Source organism: Chiloscyllium punctatum, chromosome 28, assembly GCF_047496795.1.
Source record: "Chiloscyllium punctatum isolate Juve2018m chromosome 28, sChiPun1.3, whole genome shotgun sequence".
In the NCBI taxonomy this organism is placed as follows: Eukaryota; Metazoa; Chordata; class Chondrichthyes; order Orectolobiformes; family Hemiscylliidae; genus Chiloscyllium; species Chiloscyllium punctatum.
The window spans coordinates 20,857,472-20,882,667 of record NC_092766.1 but is presented as its reverse complement, the minus strand read 5'-3'; positions in this window follow the sequence as shown (position 1 = coordinate 20,882,667).

Sequence of the window (25,196 nt, the reverse complement as noted above, 5' to 3'; positions counted from 1 at the left end):
TATCCAAAAAATTCATACTTCTCTGGCTGATAAATGTTTAATATATTCTTCATGTCCCAGATCATTTAAATGACTATGACTGCACAATGTAAGTTGCTGCACAAACACCCTTATTTATATGGCAGCTCTGCCCAAGTTCAGAGCACAGTTCAAAAGAGTGGTGAAGTAGCCATCTTCCAGAGTTATTGAACTGATCTCTGTATAAATCTGACAAAAGCTCAAAATCACGTGGTTGATGGGCAAGAAATTACCACGGAGGACCAAAAGGAACCCTTCTATAGATGTAAATCTGTCAGAGAGATTAGAGAAGATAGAATATTTTGCAGAAATCAAGAGAACCAAAAGAAGATGAAGATAAGGGCACAGGTTTCCCAATTCGTGGAGCAGAGGTAACATTCCTGTCCTGAACGAGGCGCACAGGACCCGAAACATTCTGATTTCTCTCCCACAGATGCTGTCAAATCTGTGGAGTCTTTGCAGCAATTCCTGTTTTGTTTTTGTTTAACATTTTGAGGACCAGTGTGAATGAACTGGAAACACTACATAGACCAAAGGTCAATGGAGCAAGAGAAAAACCCATGATTTGCCCAAGATAACCAGGAGCAAAGTAGCAGGAGCTGGATGTCTGCTTCCTCCTGTATCGGAGGAAGCGATCCAGGGTGTTGACTCCAGCTCTGCTCCTTCGGTTTTCAGATCTTTCCGTCCGAGAAAACAACAACATTTTGGTTTACAAATTGAAAATCCATGTCGATGTTGGACTGCTTCTTATGTCAATAAAACAATCCCAATTATTCATATTCTGGTTCTCACATCAGTAGCTGGTGTTGGGGGGGTATTCAGTTCTCCAGCTGCCTATTGAGAGTGGTCGGGTATTGGGAGATGGGGGAGAGGTGTGGAGTGGGGTAATCTGGACAGATTATATCTGTAAACATGATGATTGCTGCCATTACATATTTCTGACCGAGGCGTCTGTCCAAAGGATTGGGAGAAAAGCTGAAGGCAGTTCCAGGAACTGAGTCTGCGTTCAGCACAGAGGTCAATGTCATCGCTTGACAGCAGTTCACATACTCCACACCTTCCCGGGAACTGTATCAGAAAGTTCCCAATCTCAGTTTTAAATCAGAGCTTTTGGATAACTTCGAACCAGGTCTCAGCATCACTTGGGTTTGTTTGTATTTAATTACTGCATCAATTTACATGCTATTAAAATCTTCCACATCCTGTTCTCACACCATGACTGGAAATTTCAGACTCAGTTTTGACATGTCAACCATGATTTTATTGTCAGTAGGCTTCATGTCACCGAAACGTTCTGCTATCCATTCTGTGACACCATGGGGTTTCCAACTGAACTGCGTTGTCTCCAGCAACATCTGTATATTAAAGTGTGTTGTTTCAAATGTGTCAATTATTTCATCCAGCCTTTTCCTAAAACATCCTTTAATAAGTTATAAGTTATAAGTATCGTGTTCCCCAAACCTGGGTGACGAGCACCGCAGGGCGGCAGAGCCATCGCACTTTGCCGGGTGGCAGAGGAGAACGAGACTATTCACAAATAGAGGCCAACCACTCCCAGAGCCTGTCGTGCGGTGCGCGAGGTCTGCTCTCATCACAAAAGGCTTTAGGGAGCGCTCAGGCAATGGTCGCGCCCTCCGCCTTCATGGCAACACCCAGGGGAACCACCCCCTCCGATTGTCAAGAGACCTCCGCACCGGCCTCTGACTGACTCTTAGAATGGATGGAAAGAGCTGGGTAAGCCTGTCAAAAGATTCGACCAGGTGCCGAAAACTTTAGACTTCCGTGAGCTCTCTGGCTTGCACCAAGACCCGAGGTCGACGTGCTAAACACCACGGGACCCTTTTCGTCTGCAGGTCCCGAGCCGCCTTTTTTTTGTTATAAGTATCGTGTTCACCAAACCTGGGTGACGAGCACCGCAGGGCGGCAGAGCCATCGCACTTGGCCGGGTGGCAGAGGAGGACCAGACTATTTACAAATAGCGGCCAACCACTCCCAGAGCCGGTCGTGCGGCGCGCGAGGTCTGCTCTCATCACAAGAGGCTTTAGGGAGTGCTCAGGCAACGGTCAGCCCGCAGCCTTCCTGGCAACACCCAGGGGAACCAGGCCACTCGTGTCTCTCGCCTTCATTTTCGGCACGAGCGCCTGCGGAGGGCCACCACCCCTCCGATTGTCAAGAGACCTCCACACCGGCCTCCATCGCTGTAAGTACCTCCAGCCTGGAAACGTTCAGTGGTTTCAGTAATCCTTCCCAATAAACAGCATTGGTCAGTGCAGCCACCTAATGACTCACTCAGAGTGGAAGAGGGTCATCCTAAATGTGACAGACCGCCAGCGATGCAGTGTGTAGAATGTGCCACAGAGCGATTGTGTAACGGAGGATCCAAAGGGATATTAATATCGTCATTGAAAGAGAAAATCTGGCCGAGAGAGTTTCACAGCAAGACTACCTCCCTGTCCTTATACGGTCTGCTGGAAATAACTGACAATGTATCATTTGTCTTCCTCCTCATTGACTCCACCATCATTAAATTTCTGATACCATAAATCCCTGGATAATGACATTAAATAACTCCTCACTATTTTCAACAGAATAATTCTGTTTGTTTTCCATTCCTCCTACATGTTGTAATTGTACCATCCTCCACCACTTCCCCTGGCAGCTCATTAGCTTCACTCGGCAAGTACCAGGGATGACAGGACTGTCCCATGAGAAGTTGACTTATCTGGTCATGTATTCAGGAAAATGAGAGGGGAGATCTGACCAAAATGTATCCAGTTCTACCGGTTGGACAGACTAGATGCAGGGGGTGGGCTGTATGCCCTGGGTGGGTATTTTTCTTTACTCAGCGAGTCGTGAGTTCATGGAATGCCGTGCCAGTAGCAGTGGTGGAATCTCCCTCTTTATGGGCATTTATACGGGCATTGGATAGGCATATGGAGGATAGTGGGCTAGTGTCGGTAAGGTGGGATTGGATCGGCGCAACATCGAGGGCCAAAGGGTCTGTACTGCGCTGTATTCTTCTATGTTCTATGTTCTATGTATTCTCAGAACAAGCATCACAGTCTCAAGATGTGGGCTCGCCCATTTCTAATGGAGAGGAAGAGAATTATCTTCACTCAGAGCGATCAACCTGTGGAATTCTCCCCCACAGAAGGCTGTGAAACAGAGGACAGTGAGTATATTCAGGAAAGAAATTGTTTATGTTTTGACAGGTTAAAGATATCAAAGGGTTTCGTCAGAATTTGGGAATATGACGGTGAGACAGAGAGTCAGACATGATCACACTGCATGCGAGATCAGGCTGGAAGGGCTGAATGGCCTCTTCCTGCTCCCTGTTTCTGTGTTTCTGTCAGTTTAATGTCCTCCTGAAAATCTCACCCTGAAAAGGATCAGTAATTACATTGGGGATGCACATTAGAAGCTGTTTTCGTTCAGACATCCCTGCATCTTGAAAATGTGATTTTTCTTTGCAGAGACGATGAACAGTCGGCCTGAGGATCAATGTGGTTCACAGGATTCCTGATGCCGTCTCAGTGAAACAGTCACAGGAAGGCTTCCTTCCTGTCGATGGCCAATCAGATGCAACAAAGGCCGACACTTCATGGAACTTCCGGATTGTTCACGGCCCCTGAATGTTAATGTTCTGTGTGATTTATGAACATTATAAATGTAGAGGAAATAAGTTGAATATCCTCATTTAAATAGAGGGGTGGTCAATTATAAAGCACTTTTTTATATCTTATCTAAAATATTTTTAGGTAATTGAACTGTTTTGAAGTTTATTCAGCATTGTGGAGGGTATGTGCCGTATTTTCAGATTCAGAGAGTTACAGACTCAGATACAGTGCCACAGATACAGGATGAGATTGTCCTGAAGATGTCTCAGAGATTAATCTGTGACCCACTCAAGGCAACGCAGCAGCAGGTTGTCGGGTCACTTTCTGGACATGTGAAGAAAGTTTTGTTTTGTCTCGATCACCATATTGTTCCTGTCCTGGGAGATTTTGATGGGGAAGATGTAAGGATAACTTTACTCTTCATCTATCTCCATACTGTTCCTATCTTGGGAGTGGTTGATAAGGACAATGTAGAAGGAACTTTACTCTGTACCTATCCCCATGTGGCCCCTTTTCCATGAGAGTTTGTTGGTGATTTAAACAAAACTTTAAGCTGAACATGCCCTGGGAGTTTCAAAACGGTCCCAAGTTTATTGTTACGTTATTAGACAATGAGATTCGTCCGACACTCCAGAAGCAAATGAAATGTTTATTTCCATCTCAACCAGTAGTTTCTGTCATTGACTCTCAAACTTACATCATTTCAGATCTTTCTAAATCCCAGGGACACAGTCCTGGGCTTGTGTAATTTCTCTCGCCATTGAACCTATGCCATCCAGCTATAGTTCTGTGAATCTACGCTGCATTCACTTGCACATGGACTCCCAACCCTCATTCTTTTTTCGCTTTTTCTGACAGTGTCTTACACTTTATACATTGTCATCACTCGGCCCCCTCCACATGAAATAAAGTGAGATGTGAACCGATACACTTTGAATGTTAGAGGAGCGACAATCTAATCTAAATGGGACAGTGTTAAACTGGGTGCAGGAACAGAGAAGGCTTCAGTTTGAGTCTGGAATTCTGTCAGCATAGGAGAGGGGCAGATGAGAGAAACGCATTTTCCATTCATACATTCCTGCATTGTAGAAATGTTAATTTACAATTTCCTCTGCAAAAGCAGGATATGGCGCACTCTCTTACAGAGTTTCCATTGATTAAGATGTGGATTCAAGAATCTGTTTGCAGTCAGTGCTCTGAGATTATTAAAAATACCAGCGAAGTCTGTCTTTCCAAACTTCAACCATTAAAATACGATAGGAGTATACAAAAGGGAACATGACAGTTCAGCTCCTGAATTGCAGGTGTGAGGCCTTGTTCCGAATCTGTCAGAGTTTTGGTGTGGAGTCAGGTGCATTTTATCCAGAAAGCAGGCATTTAGCAAGTGTCACACTGGCGCACTTCAGCTTCAAACTGCGTTCTCTAGAAATAATGACCTTTGTATATATTTGTGAATGAGTGACTGTGCAGGTAAAGGAGCGAGTGTGAGTCTGACTGAAGGACTGAGAGTTTGTGGTTGAGTTTGTTTGAGTGAGAAATTGTGCTCAAGTGTGAGATTCTGAGAGATAGGGAGTTTGTAATGCTCTACTGTGTGTGTCTCAACATATATCTGCGCATGTGTGTGTGAGCAAACGTCTGTGCAAGAGTTTGTGGGAGAGCCTGTGGAGGTAGCTTTCATCTGTAAAATGACCCCAGAGTTTCCCCTGACTTGGGAGTGTTTGTGGAGAGATCTGTACTCTTTAAATAGCCCAATCTTCCCAGAACTTGGGGGTTTTATGTGGAAGAAGTGTCCAGAGACACACACTCTGCCTTTAACCCAGTGATATAACTGTGCTGCGTGTGTTTGATGGGGACAGTGTGGGGAAAGTCTCGATCTAACTTCACGGCCTGGGAGTTTGAAAAGCTGCAGTGTAGAGAGAGCTTTACTCTGCATCTAATCCCATTGTCTACCAAAGTACAATCTGAAAGAACTGCAGATGCTGTCAATCAGAAACCAAAACAGAAGTTGTTGGAAAACCTCAGAACGTCTGGCAGCATTTGTGCAGAGAAATCAGAGTTAAAGTTTCAGGTCTGGTTCTGAGCAAGGGTGATCAGATCTGAAGTGGTAACTCTGATTCTTCTTCACAGCTACTGCCTGATCTGGAACTTACTCAGCAGGGAGATGGGAACCTAAGTTGTAGTTCGAGTGAAGAGGAGGTTGTGAGTAGCGAGGTCTGAAATAAGATTTCAGGGTCACAAGCAGGCACCAGCAAGCAAGGCGCTGGTTTGAAGTGTGACTTTTCTATGCCATCACCCGGAATAAGGTGGGTGAATTTGTAGCATGGGTTGGTACCTGAGATTTCAATGTTGTGGCCATTTTGGAGACATGGATAGAGCAGGATTATTCCAGGTTCCAGGATTTAGATGTTTTAGTAAGAACTGAGAAAATGGCAAAAGTTGGGGTAGTCTGGCACTGTTAGTCAAGGACAGTATTACGGTTACAGAAAGGATGTTTGAGGATTCCACTCCTGAGGTAGTAATGGACTGAGCATAAAAACAGGAAAGGTGAGGTGACCATGTTGGAAGTATTCTAAAGGCCTCCGAATAGTTCCAGAGATGTAGAGGATAGGATAGCAAAGATGATCATCAATAGGAGTGAGAGTGACAGGGTACTTGTTATGGGGGAATTCAACTCCCTAAATATTGACTGGAAATGCTCCAGTTCATGCATTTTAGATAGGTCAGTGTTTTTCCAATGTGTTCAGTAGGGTTTTCTGACACAATATGTAGACAGGCCAACAAGCTGCGAGGCCATAATAGATTTGGTGCTGGGTAATGAACCCGGCCAGATTTCGAGGAAGTGAGCACTTTGGTGATAGTGACTATTCGGTTATGTTTATATCAGCAATGGAAAGGGGTGGGTTTATATCGGAGGGCAAGTATTACAGCTGGAGGAAAGGCAATTACGATGTGATTAGACGAGTTTTAGGCTGCATAGGATGGGGAGGGTAACTACAGGGAGTGGGCACAATAGAAATGTGGAGTTTATTCAAGGAACAGTTACAGTTGAGGATTTAAAATTTGAATTTAGGTTGTTGTCAGAAGCAGCAAACATATGTAGGTTTTCATTAACCACAAAATGGCTCTTCAATTTAAAATAGCACAACAAAATGACTTCAAGGTATGATTTAACTTTGTGAACTTGTATTACTGAATTAGCTGAAATAGAAGATAAAGTAGACAATGGAGTTTTCACAAAATGAATCACGAGACATTAATTGACCACTCAAACTAACCCTCAACAGCTAGCATGAGATGATGATCTACGCAAGACAAAAATAATTTCCCAGGAAATAGCATTGGATTAGCCTGCTGTTAATCATTGTTGTGTGTCGACTGGCTGTTGGATAATAAAGGATTTTGAGTCAGAGCTATACAAGGAAGTTTACTTAAAGATGGGTAATCACATAGATAATGTGGAAGATCTGTCTTCACCGTTAGTAAAAATATGTGAGAAGTTTCCAGAAAATTCCAAAGCCTTTCGGAAAAGTTCTGGCACCATAAATAAAGCATTGAGTGACGAGCAGTGGCTGCTAGGTGGCTCTAAAAGCATTCAGTTGCTTAAATCAGCCCAGCAAAAATTTGGCAAAGGAACAAGAATTCCAAGACAAAGGAACTAATTGGACTGTGGAGACAATATTGTGAGGAAACGAATAAAGAATCAGTTTTGTGCTCATGGCAGGATAATGCCACTAAATTGGGAATTGAACTAACTGCTGATGGTGCCATGAAATCTATTGAGGTCCTCAAAAATGGATGTGCTCCAGCAAAACACCAACAGAAACAAAAGAAGTCACTAGTGGCTGGTAAGCCAACTCCTGTCCCCCCAACCCCTCCCCAGCTCACTGACCCTGTTGCTTTCAACACTCGCAGTCAGCACAGATCCTCTAATACACAATTCGTGCAGCAATTAGAAACCCCTTTAAATTCCTCTCCTGAAAATGTGGAAAGCGAAGCACCCACATTAGGAATGTTCCCTGTGAGAGAACTACCGAATACACAGCTGGCTCTTGGTCAGAACGCCACTATCCATATTTACTGTCCCTGGAAACCACATGAAATTATGTCCATCCTCATTAATGCACAGGACCGCCACAAGGCTCCTCAGCAGTTCTTTGATTTTTGTTTTAGACACCACAATTAAAGTTTACCATGGGCATGCCCAGGATTTATGGGCCCTTCATCAACAAGTCCTTACAGGCTCTGAATATGCCTGTTTTACTGAACGTATTGGTCACAATAATTTTACTCCTTTCGCGAATGCTGTAGCCCAAGGTCAGCAACGACAAGATGATATCCTTGCTGCTGCATCTGCCATACTAGCAAAACCTGTTGACCCTACTCGCATCGTCCCAAAAATAAGAAGTCTGCTGAGGATTTTTTGGAACGCTGTAGAGAATGTCATGAGTTGTATTCCGGCGATCGGGCTTGGAATTTAAATGCTGTCAATACTCAGTGTAATTCTATGCTGTTAAACTGCCTGCCGCCCTCTGTCGTCACAGCAGTAAAAAATAACTCTCGACTAGTTTGAAGCCAGCTCTGATCAACTCCGTCATTATATTCGCGCCTTATGGAATCAGCAGCGTGATGGCAGACCACCAATCCATGTAAAGTCAGACTTTCTGGTCCAAGAGGAGGCACCTGAACAACTACCCGTGTGTCATGTAATGGCCCTGCAGCCATTCGAGGCTGCAGTCGTGGGTATGGCAGAGGGACTCCGCCTAGACCTTTGTCCCTGGTCTGTTTTAATTGTAACAGCCTATATCCCTGGGCTCGTGACTGTCCAACTCGAAACTGCCTGACTTGCGGTGGTCCCCTTCCATTTAATATAGAATATCGAATACAGAACAGTACAGCACAGAACAGGCCCTTCAGCCCACGATGTTGTGCCGATCATTGATCCTCATGTATGCACCCTTAAATTTCTGTGACCATATGCATGCCCAGGAGTCTCTTGAATGTCCTAGGAGAAAGTGAGGACTGCAGATGCTGGAGATCAGAGCTGAAACTCTGTTGCTGGAAAAGCGCAGCAGGTCAGGCAGCATCCAAGGAATAGGCTGATGCCCGAAACGTCGATTCTCCTGTTCCTTGGATGCTGCCTGACCTGCTATGCTTTTCCAGCAACACGTTTTCAGCTTTCGTCTCTTAAATGTCCCCAATGACCTCGCTTCCACAACTGCTGCTGGCAATGCATTCCATGCTCTCACAACTCTCTGTGTAAAGAACCCGCCTCTGACAGCCCCTCTATACTTTCCTCCAACCAGCTTAAAACTGTAACCCCTTGTGTTAGCCATTTCTGCCCTGGGAAATAGTCTCTGGCTATCGACTCTATCTATGCCTCTCATTATCTTATATACCTCAATTCGGTCCCCTCTCCTCCTCCTTTTCTCCAATGAAAAAAGTCCGAGCTCAGTCAACCTCTCTTCATAAGATAAGCCCTCCAGACCAGGCAGCATCCTGGTAAACCTTCTCTGAACCCTCTCCAAAGCATTTTTCCCATAATAGGGCGACCAGAATTGGACACAGTATTCCAAGTGCGGTCTAACCAAAGTTTTATAGAGCTGAAATAAGATCTCACAACTCTTAAACTCAATCCCCCGTTAATGAAAGCCAAAACACCATATGCTTTCTTAAAAACCCTGTCCACTTGGGTGGCCATTTTAAGGGATCTATGTAATTGCACACCAAGATCCCTCTGTTCCTCCACACTGCCAAGAATCCTATCCTTAATCATGCACTCCGCTTTCAAATGCGAACTTCCAAAATGCCTCACCTCGCATTTATCCAGGTTGAACTCCATCTGCCATCTCCCAGCCCATCTCTGCATCCTGTCAATGTCCCGCTGCAGCCTACAACAGACCTCTATACTGTCAACGACACCTCCAACCTTTGTGTCGTCTGCAAACTTGCTGACCCATTCTTCAATCTCCTCATCCAAGTCATTAATAACAATTACAAAGAAATCGACTTCTAATTGCCCTGGAAGGGTCACAGAGGGGAACCAAAGAAGCTTTCATGAGAATTACCCTCAGAACTCCTACGACACTTGGGGTAAACCTCAAGTTTCGATGGTTGGTGTTTGTTGTTCCTCGATTATCTGTTCAGCTTGGCTTGTCTTACTTTGTTACTATTTTTGTTTGTTTGTTTTGGTGATTGTTCTTTGTTCATGAAATATGGAAGGTGGCCGTTGTTCTTGATGTGTTAAAAGATAAGGTTGGCCAGCGGTACAATTCTTGCACACTTGGTTAAGCAACGATGTGCCACAGCCAGCACTTATAGGACTAACTTCCCAAGCTAAAAAACTGAGATATGATGTGCGTTTGTGTGAGACAGACACAAAGAGAGGGAAAGAGAGAGAGAGAGAGAGAGAGAGAACAGGAGCTGTACAGCCAGTAGAAGGTTTAGTCCTTTGTGATTTGGTTTGAATGCACATTTGTTTGTTGATGATTGAATGTTTGTGTTTTGTTCCCTGGAGCTCAAGATCCGAGACTGTTTTGAATCTGATTTGCAATTTGTAAAATTAACATGATTTCTTTTAAGGTTAAAGATCCTTCGGTGATTATGAAATAAAATATTAACTCGTTCTTTTTACAGGTCATGATTGCCCTACTGTCAGTTTCTAATTCAACTCTTTTATCCTTACATAAAAGCCCACCCTATTTGATTTCACATCAGTTTAATAAGGAGGAAGACAACAGTATAACCTTGTTTGTTTCAGACACGTTTGATTCCACTTAATTTTAAGACTGCTGTTGTTTCATTGGTGATTATTGATAAGGCCAGTTGTAGCTTTATTGAGGGAGTCCCCTCCCTCAATAACGATTGAAGTTTTAACTCAACATCAGGTTGTGATAAGTCATGATGCAGTCTGCTCTCCCCCGTATCAGTGACAGAGACAGTGTGGGGTCAGTCTGCTCTCCCCTGGGTTACTGATAGAGACATAGTGGGGTCAGTCTTTTCTCCCCGGATCAGTGACAGAGACACACTGGGGTCAGTCTGCTCTTCGCTGGGTCAATGGCATGGACACAGTGGGGTCAATCTGCTCTTCCCTAGGTAGGTACCTGAATATGAAGGGTTTAGAAAGAGATTGGTCAAATGATGGCTAATGGGACTAGATTGATTTAGGGTATCCAGTGGGTATAAACAAGTTCGACCCAAACGCCCGTTTCTGTGCTGTATGATTCTGTGATTCTATAATCATCAGGAATGTGGAGAGTGGGAGTGGGAGGAAGGCCCCGTAAACCTTCCCTTTGCCACTCACTGAGCTCTAAGCTAGCCCGCCCACTTTTGCCCCAAGTTCAGACCCTTAGGTTGGCAATGAATGATTCACCAAAGTGACGATTCCACTCCCAAATACCGCGGAAGTTTTGGGCGGGGGTCGGGGGAGGTGTTAGAGACTGGAAAGACCTCAAAGATCTCAAAGGGACTAGCTCCCAAACGAAGGGCTTCTCTACATTTCAGAAAGCACCAAAGTAATTTTCTCCCCCACTTCGCCCAAAACTCCCAAATGCTCCCTTCATTTCCTCTCTGGTCTCATCATTCAGACCACCTCCCATTGCCTCTGTCCTCAGATTCTGGGGACTGCCTGACATCTGAACTCTGGGGCAATGCACAGTTGGAACTGCAGGAGTTGCGAGGCAGGGGTGAAACTAATGTTGAAGACAGGCACGTGTACAGGGAGCTGTGGAAAGGTTAGATGGATATTACAGCAGGAAATTTCTGATTTATATAAACTTGCACTCCACTTGTCTGTGGGCGTTTGATGGAGATTTTAATCTGTACATCTGGAATTTGGAACACGATTCACAAAACGATGTGGTTGCTTTCAGACGCAATGATTGTTTTCTCTGACGGAGTACTGGAGGGGCACGGGGGAGGGGCACAATTGTCTAAAACTCTGTCCATACCCTTTGCACTGGCCATGAATATTCCCAAAGGCTGTATCCGAAGGAATCTTTAATTACTTAGATGATCCTAATTGTTCAGTCAGTACATTGTTCATGGAGATCCAGTCAGATAAATGCAGTAATTTAATGTGTGCAACACTTCAGGAAATGTGGGTGTTACCTATTTTGATATCCTGGTCAATCTTTGTCAACCACCAACACAAGAGAACATCAACGAGAATACAAAGAGATCATCTGCTTATTATCACACTTCTTTTGTCAGCCTCGTATCGTGTGTACAGTTGTCTCCATTATAACAGTGACTCAAGTTAAGATAAAACATTATTGCTGATTGAACTTCAAACCTGTGCAGGATTGTCTGAGTACAAACCGGGCCAAGTGCATTGCCATTCATTTAAATTTGCACACCACCACCTGAGTTGTAATCCTGGAATGGCAGGGCTCATGTATGAAGATAGATTAACTCAGTTAGGAATATATGCAGTGGAGTTAATGAGAATAGGGTGGGACAGGTGTTTCTCAGAAAAACTCAGAAATTTAACGGGATGAGACAGGCTGGTTGCAGGAATGACGTCCCCGATGACTGGACAGTCTCGGACAAGGAGACACAGTTTAAACAACCGGAGTATGCCAACTCGGATTAAAATGAGGAGAAATATCTTCACCCGGGGAGTGGTGAGCCCGTGAAATGCTCTGGTTCAGAAAACGGTCAGTTCCAAAGCATTGAAGTATTGCAAGGAAGATGAAGGGGTTGTTTTTTGAGTTAAAGGGAACAAGAAGAAAGCGGGGACCGTGTACCGAGTAAGGTGATCAGTCATGTTCGCCGAGAATGGCCTACTCCTGTTCCTTTATTCGATGCTTACATTTGTTCTGTCTTCTGAAGGTTTTTTCTACACAAGTATAAGATCAATTATTTTCATGACATTACTAAAATAAAAATAAACCTATTCATGCATGGTATGAATGTATTCGTTTGTCTGCTTGATCAGGTAACTAAATAAATAATTTGTTTCTCAACTAGATTGCCAGTCTCACGGGAGCTTTAATTCAGTATAAAAGGGAACTGCGTTGAAGATATGATGGCAGTCAGAATAGTTGACTCGAAAGCATCCAAGTTCACATGTGAAAATGGAGGTCCCGGTAATCTTACAGATAGAGCGGATTTACTACCCAATTCTTGCAGCTGTTGGTTTTATTGGTAAGACCATCGCTCCAGTACATTTCATCTCTTAGAATATTTCACTATTCGCATGCTTTTGTTTTAACTTTAAGATAGTTGCCTGGCTTTATTCGCTTTCAAGCTGCACTTTCCTGCCAGAGGCTGAAACAAAGGGATTTTTTTCCTCTCTGTCTGCTGAAGCAACGAGATCCAAGAAGTTTCTCGACAGTATTCATTCCAAAATGCAACAGTGTTCCGAATTCTTCCATGTGGTGAATAGTGTGGCATGTATTGGTAAAGAAAATATTTGAATTAAGTGAGAAATATTCTTGAAGGAGCTTATGAAGTTTTCATTGGAAGTGCATACAGGAGATGATTAGATGGCAAAAATATCTTTTCTTGATAATGGTATCTTTTATGTGAAGTGATTACAGCATACTTCCGTGAGTCTTTGTGATCCAACGAACTTGTTCTCATTTAGTGGAGTTTTGACTGATTGAAATCTGAGCGCACTGAAAATCAAGTTTTACCATCATGTACTGTATCGCCCTAAACTGCGACATGGAGGAAATTAAGATTAAAACGTTCAGACACGTTACTTACATTTTGCTTTGTTCATTACTGATAAAATTATTCACTCCGCAAAAATATGTGGCGAGGTACAATGTAATTCTGCAATATGAATATTAGAATTAGCTCCCGATGGATTGAGAAGGTGTTGAGTCTCTGGGTGGTTATGTACATTTCTGACATACATATCAGATTTTAATTATTGGTAAATCGTAGGCGCTGTGTATACATGAGGCTGATCAGCTCACAGGAGCGTTTACTGTCATTCAGCTTCCCTTAGTGTTCCGCCTGTATGAAAGAAACATCTGCTATTTCCCCCTCTATAATAAACACAAGGCTCATTCAGTGAATAAACACCCTCAACATCACACCACACGTTGAATTCATACTAATAGAAAATTAAAGTTAATTCCCTTTAGAAAATAGTTTAGTGAACATAGACTCAACAAATTTAACATAAGATTTGGATTAAACCTCCTATTTTTCATATTTTCAGAGTTATAGCTATCTCTTAAGATGCAGCTTTACTTTTATTTATCAAGGCCTCTGTTTTCTCTGTTTTTCCAATTGTCAACAGCCATTTACCCCAAGAAGTAAACAAAAACAAAATAGGGATTGCACCAGCATTGCTCACTTCATGGAGGATCTTGTTGCATCTCTGAGAAATGGCTGTTTGATTTGCTCCAAAAACCAAACTTGTAAATTGGAAAAAAAAAGTTGCCTCAACAAGACCACAGACTGATAATTCCAAAAATTAATTGAAATTAATTGCTCACCAATTTATCACAGTCAATTTTGTCCATGCACTGCCACTGTTCCTTTCATTTGATGCAACTTAATTTTGGGCATGAAGTCATCTCAACATGGAATTTGTATTTTCGTAAATCACCGAAACTCCAGGTAATTCAGTGATAGTTTTGGTTTTACGTAGTTGTACCTCACATTTAGATGTACAGTCCATTATTTTAAATGTGATCCACTTCGTACAGTCAAAGATGTCCTGGCTCTCAAGGAAACATGGTTTGACAAGTCAAATTCAAAATCGCAGAGATCTCTGCTGTAAAGCAAAATTGAAAAATCTAGTAATCAGGCTTTCTGGAGGAGTTTCCAAAGAGAAGCTTGCTCTTTCACATAACTGAGCGAGAAATAGATATTGTTAAACATTTGTTCCCAGATTTTGTACTCACATTGACAATTATATCGACGTGTTCAATCCATTTTAAGAAATTGGTCTCGAGTTTTTTTTTAGAACTCAAATCTGGACTTGTGAACCAATGAGTGATGAAATGCTTCCTCACGAAAACAAAAAAATCATGTATGTTATTCACTTCCTTTGTTCTATTGGTTGTCTGATTTCGCATTGAGATTTATTTTGTTTCCTTAATTTTAGTTGTTAACTTCATGGTAGGTATGGACTACTTACCTTAATGATCTGTAGCAATTGCTGTGATATTGTAATCATATTAAGTCGATGGGTTTTTTTGTGCTGGCTGCTAAAGATAGATGGTGATTTTTCATGATTTTTCTTTCAGTCAACATACTGGCGATTGTAATCCTGAGTCGAGGAAATTGTGGCCTCTCAAAATGTATCACTTGCTACTTGTTGGCAATGTCAGCAGCAGATCTCATACTTGTCATTTTCAATGTCTTGCTGAGCCGAATTAATAATATTCATTTCCCAGTTACATTTTTGTTCATCACTCCTGTGTGCTCTCTCAGAGTTGTTCTGTTTCTTGCAGCCTTGGACTGCTCTGTTTGGTTCACAGTCGCTTTCACATTCGATCGGTTTATAGCAGTTTGTTGTCAGAAACTAAAGTCAAGATATTGCATCAAGAGAACGGCAATTGTGGTTATAGTAACTGTGAACATTGTCAGTTGTTTACGCTCAATTCCCTGGTACTTTTTATTTATCCCTTCCTTCATTATTGATAATATACCATGGTTTTGCAGCATAAGACCAGAATATTATATCACATTCTTCTGGACAGCATATGAACGTATGTTTATCATTATTACACCTTTGCTTCCAATTATATTGATTCTAGTGTTCAACGTGCTCACTGTCAAGAATATAATAGGAGTAAATCGAGTCCGCCAGCGTCTCCGCTGCTATGGAAATGGAGAGAATAGAATTGATTCAGAAATTGTAAACCGAAGAAAATCCATAATTTTGCTATTCGCTTTGTCTGTTAATTTTATAGTGCTGTGGATGACGAATGTAGCACATTCTTTGTATTGGCAGGATGTAAATTATAATTATGAAGACAAAACATTGAATGATCCACTATTTATCTTTCAAGAAATTGGATTCATGCTGCGACTTCTGAGTTCTTGTACAAACACATGCATTTATGCACTGACCCAGACCAAATTCAGAGAGGAATTAAAGAATGGACTGATGTATCCATTTTACTTAATTCTTAGATTATTTAAGTAAACAAATTGAATTTACCTGCAATCAGAGCTGTGACTTTGCTCCTTGAAAACCATCATTTCATATTTTATTCTAAAGTGTCGGAAACGCTCGTCCACAGATCCCTGATTGTGACAGTACAGGACAGTAAAGATTGGTGGAGGGAGGTGACAACAAATTCGATGGGTCAAGAGCACCATTTGTGTATTATGATCCGATGAATCTGTGTTCATCGACTTTATGATTGAAACATGGTGCTGCTGAAATAACGGGTAACAGCAAAATAAACCATTGATAATTTTGAACGAAAGTAGAATGAGATAAGTATGGGCACCATGGTTCAATGAAACTGAAAAGGGACTGATCTTTGGTATGAAGAATGGATATCTAACTTCCAAAGAACTAGAATGATCACTGTATGAACAAAAAAACTGGATCAGTCAGGACAATAAGGACAATATTCATTGGAGTTTAAAACAATGAGCTGGAGATCTGAAAGAATCCTGAACAATTATAACAGAAGTAGAAAGGCTAAATACAATATGTTCCCAGGACACAGTGGAAGTATATGGGATGGGCCATTGCACACAGAGCTGAGAAGCGTCTTCACCCAAACAATGGTCAGCCAGGGGAATTCTCTTCCACAGAAAGCAGATGAGGTCTTAATATTGAATGTTTTGAAGAAAGAGCAAGATATAGAACATAGAAAAACGAACATTACAGCGCAGTACAGACCCTTCGGACTTCGATGTTGCACTGACTTGTGAAACTAATCTGAAGGCCATCTACCCTACCCCATTCCATATTCATCCATACATTTATCCAATGACCATTTAAATGCCCTTAAAGTTGGCGAGTCTTGTCATGTTGCAGGCACTGTGTTCCACTCCCCGACTGCTCTTTGAGTAAAGAAACTACTTCTGTCATCTGTTCTATACCTATCACCCCTCAATTTAAAGCTATGTCCCCTCGTGCTAGCCATCACCATGAGAGGAAAAAGGCTCTCTCTGTCCAGCCCATCTAACTCTCTGATTATCTCGTATGTCTCAATTAAGTCACCTCACAACCTATTCTCTCTAACGAAAACTGCCTCTAGTCCCTCAGCCTTTCCTCGTAAGACCTTTGCTCCATTGCAGGCAACATCCAAGTAACTATCCTCTCAATCCTTCCCAAAGCTTCCAAATCCTTCTGATATCGCAGTGAGCAGAACTGCACACACTATTCAAATTCTGTACAGCAGAAGCATGACCTCATGGTTGTGAAACTAAATTCCTTTACAAATAAAAGCTAACACACTATATGCTTTCTTAGCGACCCGATCTATTTGGGTGGCAACTTCAGGGATCTATGTACATGGACAACGAGGTCTCTCTGCTAACCGACACTCCCAAGAAGCTTACCATTAGCCCAGCAGTCTTTATTCCTGTGTGCTCCTTCGAAAGTGAATCACCTCACACTTGTCTGCATTAAACTCCATTTGCCAGCTCTCAGCCCAGCTCTACAACTCAGCTATGTCCCTTTGTAAAACACAACATCCTTCCGCACTGTCCACAACTTCACCGACCTTAGTGTCATCCTTCTACACCCTGATCCAGGTCATTTATAAAAATGACAAACAGCAGTGGCCGCAAAACAGAGCCTTGTGGTACGACACGAGTAACTGAACTCCAGGATGAACATTTGCCATCAACCACGAAACTCTGTCTTCTTTCAGCTAGCCAATTTCTGATTCAAACTGCTAAATCACTCTCAATCCCATGCCTCTGTATTTTGTACAGTAGCTTGTCGTAGGGAACCTGATCAAACACCTTACTCAAATCCACATACACCACATCAATCTCTTTACCTCCATTCATTTGTTTGGTCACCTTCTCAAAGAACTCAATAAGGTTTGTGAGGTACCACCTACACTTAACAAAACCATATTGATGATCCCGAATCAACTTATTTCTTTCTCGATTATTATAAACCTCTTATAACTTTTTCCAGCACTTTACCCACAAACGAAATAAGGTTCACTGGTCTAAAATTACCAGGATTGTCTCTACTCCCCTTCTTGAACAAGGGGACAACATTTGCTTTCTTCCAATATTCTGGCACGATTACTGTAGAAAATGAAGTCATAAAGATCAAAGTCAAAGGCTCTGCAACCTGCTCCCTGGCTTCCCTGCGGCCTCTACTGTAAAAGGTACAGACAGATTCTGTCAAGATTTAAAATAATAACTTATTATAATAAATAATGCCTTACAGAGCCAGGGACCCGGGTTCAATTCCCACCTTGGGTGACTCTCTGTGTGGAGTTTTCACATCCTCCGGGTGCTCCGGTTTCCTCCCACAGTCCAAAAATGGCCGGTTAGGTGAATAGGCCATGTTAAATTGTTAGGGGCTGGGGTAAATGTAGGGGTCTGGGCGGGTCAGCATGGACTTGTTGGGTCGAAGGGCCTGTTTCCACACTGTCAGTAATCTAAAAGAACTGTTACTGGGGCCTCTTCTGTCAGGGGCACAGCCAGATTCTGTCAAGATTTAAAATAATAACTTGTACTGGGGCCTCTCCTGAAAGGGGCACAGACAGATTCTTTCAAGATTTAAAATAATCACTGTTATTGAGGACAGTTGAGTAAGGGGCACATTCAGATTCTGTCCAGACTTAACTTAATAACTGTTTCTGGGGCCTCTCATGTAAGGGTCACTGACAGATTCTGTCAAGATTTAAAATAATACTGGGTACTGGAGGCTCTCCTTTAAGGTGTACAGACATATTCAGTCATGGTTTACCATAATAACTATTACTGGGGCCTCTCTTGTACAGAATTTGTCAATACCTGTTACTGCAGGTGCTCCTGTAATGGACACAGACAGATTCTGGCAAGATTTAAAATAATAACTATTACTGGGGCCTCTCTTGTACAGAATTTGTCAATACCTGTTACTGCGGGTGCTCCTATAATGGACACAGACAGATTCTGGCAAGATTTAAAATAATAACTATTATTGGGCCTCTCCTGTAAGGGGCTCAGACAGATTCTGTCAAGGTTTTAAATTATGCCTGTTACTGGGGCCCCTCCAGGAAGGGGAACAGACAGATTCTGTCACGATTTAAAAGAATAACTGTTACTGGGGCCTCTCCTGTAATCTCCACAGACCGATTCTGTCAATAACTGTTACTGGGGGCTCCCCTGTAAGGGGAACAGACAGATTCTGTCAAGCTTTAAAATAATAATTGTTACAGCTGTCACTTCTGTAAGCTGCACATACAGATTCTGTCAATAACTGTTACTGCGGGGTCTCCTGTAATGGGTACAGACAGATTCTGTCACTATTTAAAATACTAACTGTTTCTGCGGCTTCTCCTGTGAAGAGTACAGACAGATTCTGTCAAGATTTAAAATTATAACTGCTACTGGAGTCTCTCCTGTAAGGGGCACAGTCAGATTCTGTCAAGATTTTAGATAATGCCTGTTACTGCGGCCTCTCTTCTAAGGAGCACAGACAGACCCTGTTAAGAGTTAAAATAATACTTTATACTGGGGCCTCTCCTGTAAGCTGCACAGACAGATTTTGTCAGGAACTATTACTGGGGGCTCTCCTGTAAGGGACACAGACAGATTCTGTTAAGGTTTAAAATTATAACTGCTACTGGGGAATGTCCTGCAAAGGACACTGACAGATTCTGTCAAGAATAAAAATACTAATTGTTACTGGGCACTGTCCTGTAAGGGGAACAGACAGATTCTGTTAAGACTTACAATAATAACTGTTACTGGGGCCTATCCTGTTAGGCGCACAGACAGATTCTCTCAAGATTTAAAAGAATAACTGTTACTCTGGACTGTCCTGTATGGGGTACAGACAGATTCTTTCAAGATTTAAAATATTAACTGTTAGTAGCGGATGTCCTGTAAGAAGTACAGAAAGATTCTGACAAGATTTACAATAATAACTGTTGGTGGGACCTATCTGGTTCGCGATACAAACAGATTCCGTCAAGATTCAAAATAATAAATGCGACTGTGGACTGTACTGTATGGGGTACAGAGAGATTCTTTCAAGATTCAAAATAATAATTTTTATTGGGTCCTGTCCTGTCAGGGGTACAGAGAGATTCTGTGAAGATTTAAAATAATAATTGTTTCTGGGGACTGTCATGAAAGGGGCACAGCCAGATTCTGTCAAGATTGAAAATAATAACTGTTCTTGCGGACTCTACTGTAAGGGACACTGACAGATTCAGTCAAGATTTCAAATAATAACAGTTACTGGGGTCTGTCCTGCAAAGGACACTGACAGATTCTGTCAAGATTTGAAATAATACCTGTTACTGGAAATGGTCCTGTAAGGGGTACAGACAGTTACTGTCATGATTTGTCATAATAACTGTTACTGGGGCCTCTCTTGTAAGCTGCACAGACAGGTTTTGTCAATACCCGTAACCAGGGGCGCTCCTATAATGGACACAGACAGATTCTGTGAAGATTTTAAATTATGCTTGTTACTGTGCCCCATCCGGTAAGGGGCACAGATAGATTCTGTCACAATTTAAAATAATAACTGTACAGGGTTTGTCCTGTAAGGGGTACAGACAGATTCAGTCAAGACTTAAGATAATAACTGTTACTGTGGACTATCCTTTATGGGGTACAGACAGATTCTTTGAAGATTTAAAATAATAACTGTTACTGGGTGCTGTTCTCTTAGGGATACAGAGAGATTCTGTAATGATTTGAAATAATAATTATTTCTGGGGTATGTTATATAAGGGGCACAGTCAGATTCTGTCAGGATTTTTAAAAAAATAAATGTTACTGGGGGCTGTCCTGTAAGGAGGACAGACAGGTTCTGTCAAATTTGAAATTAATCACTGTTACTCGGGACTGTACTGTAAAGGACACTGACAGATTCTGACAAGATTTAAATTAATAACTGTTACAGGGGCCTCTTATATAAGGTGCACAGACAGATTCTGTCAATAACTGTTACTGGGGACCTCTTCTGTAAGGGACGCTGACAGATTTTCTCAAGGTTTAAAATCATAACGGTTACTGGGGACTGTTCTGCAAAGGACACTGTCAGATTCTCTCAATTTAAAATAATGCCTGTTACTGGAGACTGTCCTGTAAGGGTTACATACAGATTCTGTCATGTTTTACCATAATAACTGTTACTGGGGCCTCTCTTGTAAGCTGCACAGACAAATTTTGTCAGTACCTGTTACTGGAGGCATTCATGTAATCGACACAGACAGATTCTGTCAAGATTTGAAATAATACCTATTACTGGGGCCTTTCCTATAAGGGGCACAGTCAGATTCTGTCAAGATTTTAAATGATGCCGGTTACTGGGGACTGCCCTGCAAAGGGTACAGACAGACTTTGTCAAGATTTAAGTTTATAACTTTTACTGGGCACTGTCCTGTCAGGGGTACAGACAGATTCTGTCAAGATTTAATATAATACTGGATGCTGTCCTTTCAGGGGTACAGAGCGATTCTGTGAAGATTTAAATTAATCACTGTTACTGGGGACTGTTATGTTAGGGACACAGAAAGATTCTGTCAAGATTTAAAATAATACCTCTTACTGGGGACTGTCCTGCAAAGAGTACGGACAGATTCTGTCAAGATTCAAAATAATAATTCTTACTGAGGACTGTCGTATGGAGTACAGACAGATTCTGTCAAAATTTAAGTAATACCTGTTACTGGGGACTCTCCTGTAAACTGCACAGACAGATTCTGTCAATAACTGTTACAGGGAGATTCTGATTTACAATAATAACTGTTTCTGGGGACTATCCTGTCAGGGGTACAGGGAGATTCTATCAAGATTTAAAATAATTACTGTTACTGGGGCCTATCCTCTTCGAGGCACAAATAGATTCTGTCTAGATTTAAATTAATCACTGTTACTGGGGACTGTCGTGTAAGGGACACAGGCACATTCTATCAAGATTTAAATTAATATCTGTTCCTGGGACCTCTCTTGTAAGGGACACTGACAGATTCTGTAAAGATTTAAAGTAATAACGTTTACTGGGGACTGTCCTGGAAGGGACATTTACAGATTCTGTCAAGATTTAAAATAATAACTTTTACTGGAGACTGTCCTGTAAGAGGTACAGACATAGTCTGTCGTGATTAACCATAATAACTGTTTCTGGGGCCTCTCTTGTAAGCTGTACACACAGATTTTGACAATACGTTTCTGGGCGTGCTCCTGTAATGGACACAGGCAGATTCTGTCAAGATTTAAAATAATAATTATTTCTGGGGCCTCTCCTGTAAGGGGCACAGACAGATTCTGTCAAGATTTTTAATTATTCCTGCTACTGGGGCCTCTCCTGTAAGGAGTGCAAATAGATTATGTAATGATTTAATATAATAACAGTTTCTGCAGCCTCTCCTGTCATCTGCATAGACAGATTCTGTCAATTACTGTTACTGGGGCACAGACAGATTCTGTCAAGATTTTAAAAATGCCTGTTACTGGGGCATCTCCTCCACGGGGAACAGACATAGTATGTCAATATCTGTTACTGGGGATGCTCCTGAAAGCGATATAGACAGATTCTGTCAATAACTGTTACTGGGGTTGCTCCTGAAAGCGACATAGACAGATTCTGTCAAGTTTCAAAATAATTACTTTGCCTGGGGAATGTCCTGCAAAGGGTACAGACAGATTCTGTCAAGATTTAAAGTAATTTCTGTTACTGGGAACTATCCTGCAATGGTTACAGACAGATTCTGTCAAGATTTACAATTATAACTGTTACTTGGGCACAGACAGATTCTATGTGGATTTAAAATAATGTCTGTTCCTGTGGTCTGTCCTGTGTGGGATACAGACAGATTCTTTCTAAAATTAAAATAATACCTGTTACTGGGTGCTCTTGTGTCAGGGGTACAGAGAGATTTTTGAAGATTTAAAATCATCACTGCCACTGGGGACTGTAGTGTAAGGGCCACAGACATGTTCTGTCAAGATTTAAATAATACCTGTTGCTGGGGCCTCTCCTATAAAGGGTAGAGACAGATTCTGTCAAGATTTACAATAATAGCTGTCACTGGGGACTGTCCAGTAATGAGTATAGACAGATTCTGTCAAGATTTACAATAATAATTGCTACTGGGGCTTATCCTGTTCGGGGTACAGAGAGTTTCTGTCATGGTTTAAAACAATACCTATTTCTGGGGCATCTTCTATAAGAAGTACGGACAGATTTAATCAAGATTTAAAATAATAACTGTTACTGGGAGCTGCCCTGTCAGGAGTACAGACAGATTCTGTCCAGATTTAAATTAATAACGGTTCCTGGGGCCTCACCTATGAGGGTCATTGACAGATTCTTTCAAGATTTAAAATAATAACTGTTACCGTGGTCTGTCCTGTATGGGGTACAGAGAGATTCTGTCAATATTTAAAATAATACCTCTTACTGTGAACTGTCCTGCAAAGGGTATGGACAGATTCTGTCAAGATTAAAAGTAATGATTGTTACTGGGGACTGTCCTGGAAGGGGTACTGACATATTCTGTTAAGATTCACCACAATAACTTTTATTGCGGCCTCTCTTGTTAGCTGCAAACACAGATTTTGTCAATACCTGTTACTGGGGGTGCTCCTGTTATGGTCACAGACAGATTCTGTAAAGATTTAAAATAGTAACTATTGCTGGGGCCCCTCCTGTAAGGACCACAAACAGATTGTGTCAAGATTTTAAATTATGCCTCTTACTGGGACCTATCCTGTAAGAGGCACAGACAGATTCTGTCACGATTTAAAATAATAACTGTTACTGAGGCGTCTCCTGTAAGCTGCACAGATTCTGTCAATAATTGTTACTGGGGACTCTCCTGTAAGGGGCACAGACAGAGTCTGACAAGGTTCGAAATAATAACTGTCACTGGGGCCCCCTAAGGGGTACAGACAGGTTCTGTCTAGATTTAAAATACTAATTGTTTCTCCGGCAGCTCCTGTAAAGAGTACAGCCAGATTTTGTCAAGATTTAAAATTATACTGTTACTGGAGCCTCACCTCTAAGGGGCACAGACAGATTCTGCCAAGATTTAAAATAATCACGAATACAGGGGACTGTCCTGCATACTGTGCAGGCACATTCTGTCAAGATCTAAAATAATAACAGGTCCTGGAACCTCTCCTGTTTGCTGCACAGACAGGTTCTGTCAGTAACTGTTACTGCAGGGTCTCCTGTAAGGGGCACAGGCAGACTGTGACAAGGTAACAATAATAACTGTTACTGGGGACTCTCATGTAAAGGTTAGAGACAGATTCTGTCAAGACTTAAAATACTAACTGGTTCTGTGGCCTCTCCTGTAAAGAGTAAAGATAGATTCTGTCAATATTTAAAATAAAAACTGTTATTGGGCACTGTCCTGTAAGGGGTATAGACAGATTCTAACAAGATCGAAAATAACAATTCTTACTGTGGACTGTCCTTTAAGGAGTACAGGTAGATTCTGTCAAGCTTTAAAATAATAAGTATTACTGGGGTCTCTACTATAAGCTGCACAGACAGATTCTGTCAATAACTGTTACTGTGGGCTATCCTGTCAGGGGCACAGACAGATTTAAAGGTTTAAAATAACAAATCTTACTGGGCACTGTCCTGCCAAGGGTACAGATAGATTCTGTCAAGATTGAAAATAAGATTGTGATAGATATAGGACAGATGTCACAGATAGTTTCTTTACTCAGAGAGTAGTAAGGGTATGGAATGTTTTGCTTCAACGGTAGTAGATTCGCCAACTTTAAGTACATTTAAGTCGTCATTGAACAAGCATATTGACATACATGGAATAGTGTAGGTTAGTTGGGCTTCAGATTGGTATGACAGGTCAGCGCAACATCGAGGGCTGAAGGGCCTGTACTGCACTGTACTTTTCTATGTTCTATAATAATTCTGACAGGGGATTGTGCTGTAAGGAGTACAGACAGATTCTCGCAAGATTTACAATAATAACTGTTGCTGGGGCCTATCCTGTTAGGGGAACAGAGAGATTCTGTCAAGATTTAAAATAATAACTGTAAATGCAGACTTTCCTGTATGTGGTGCAGATTTAAATAATACCTGTTATTGGGTGTTGTGCTGTGTGGGGAACAGAGAGATTCTCTCAAGATTTAAAATAATCACTGTTACTGGGGACTGTCGTGGAAAGGACACAGAAAGATTATGTCAAGATTTAAAATAATAACTGTTACTGGGGGCTGTCCTGAAAGGGGTACAGGCTGATTCTGCCAAGATTTAAAATAATAATTCTTACTGGGGCCTATCCTATTATATGTACAGACAAATTCTGCCAAGATTTAAAATGATACCTGTTCCTGGGGTCGCTCTGTGAGGGGTACAGACAGATTCTGTCACGATTTAAAATAATAACTGTTACTGTAGTCTGTCCTGTACGGGGCACAGACAGGTTATTTCAAGATTAAAAATAATAACTGTTTCTGTGTGCTGTG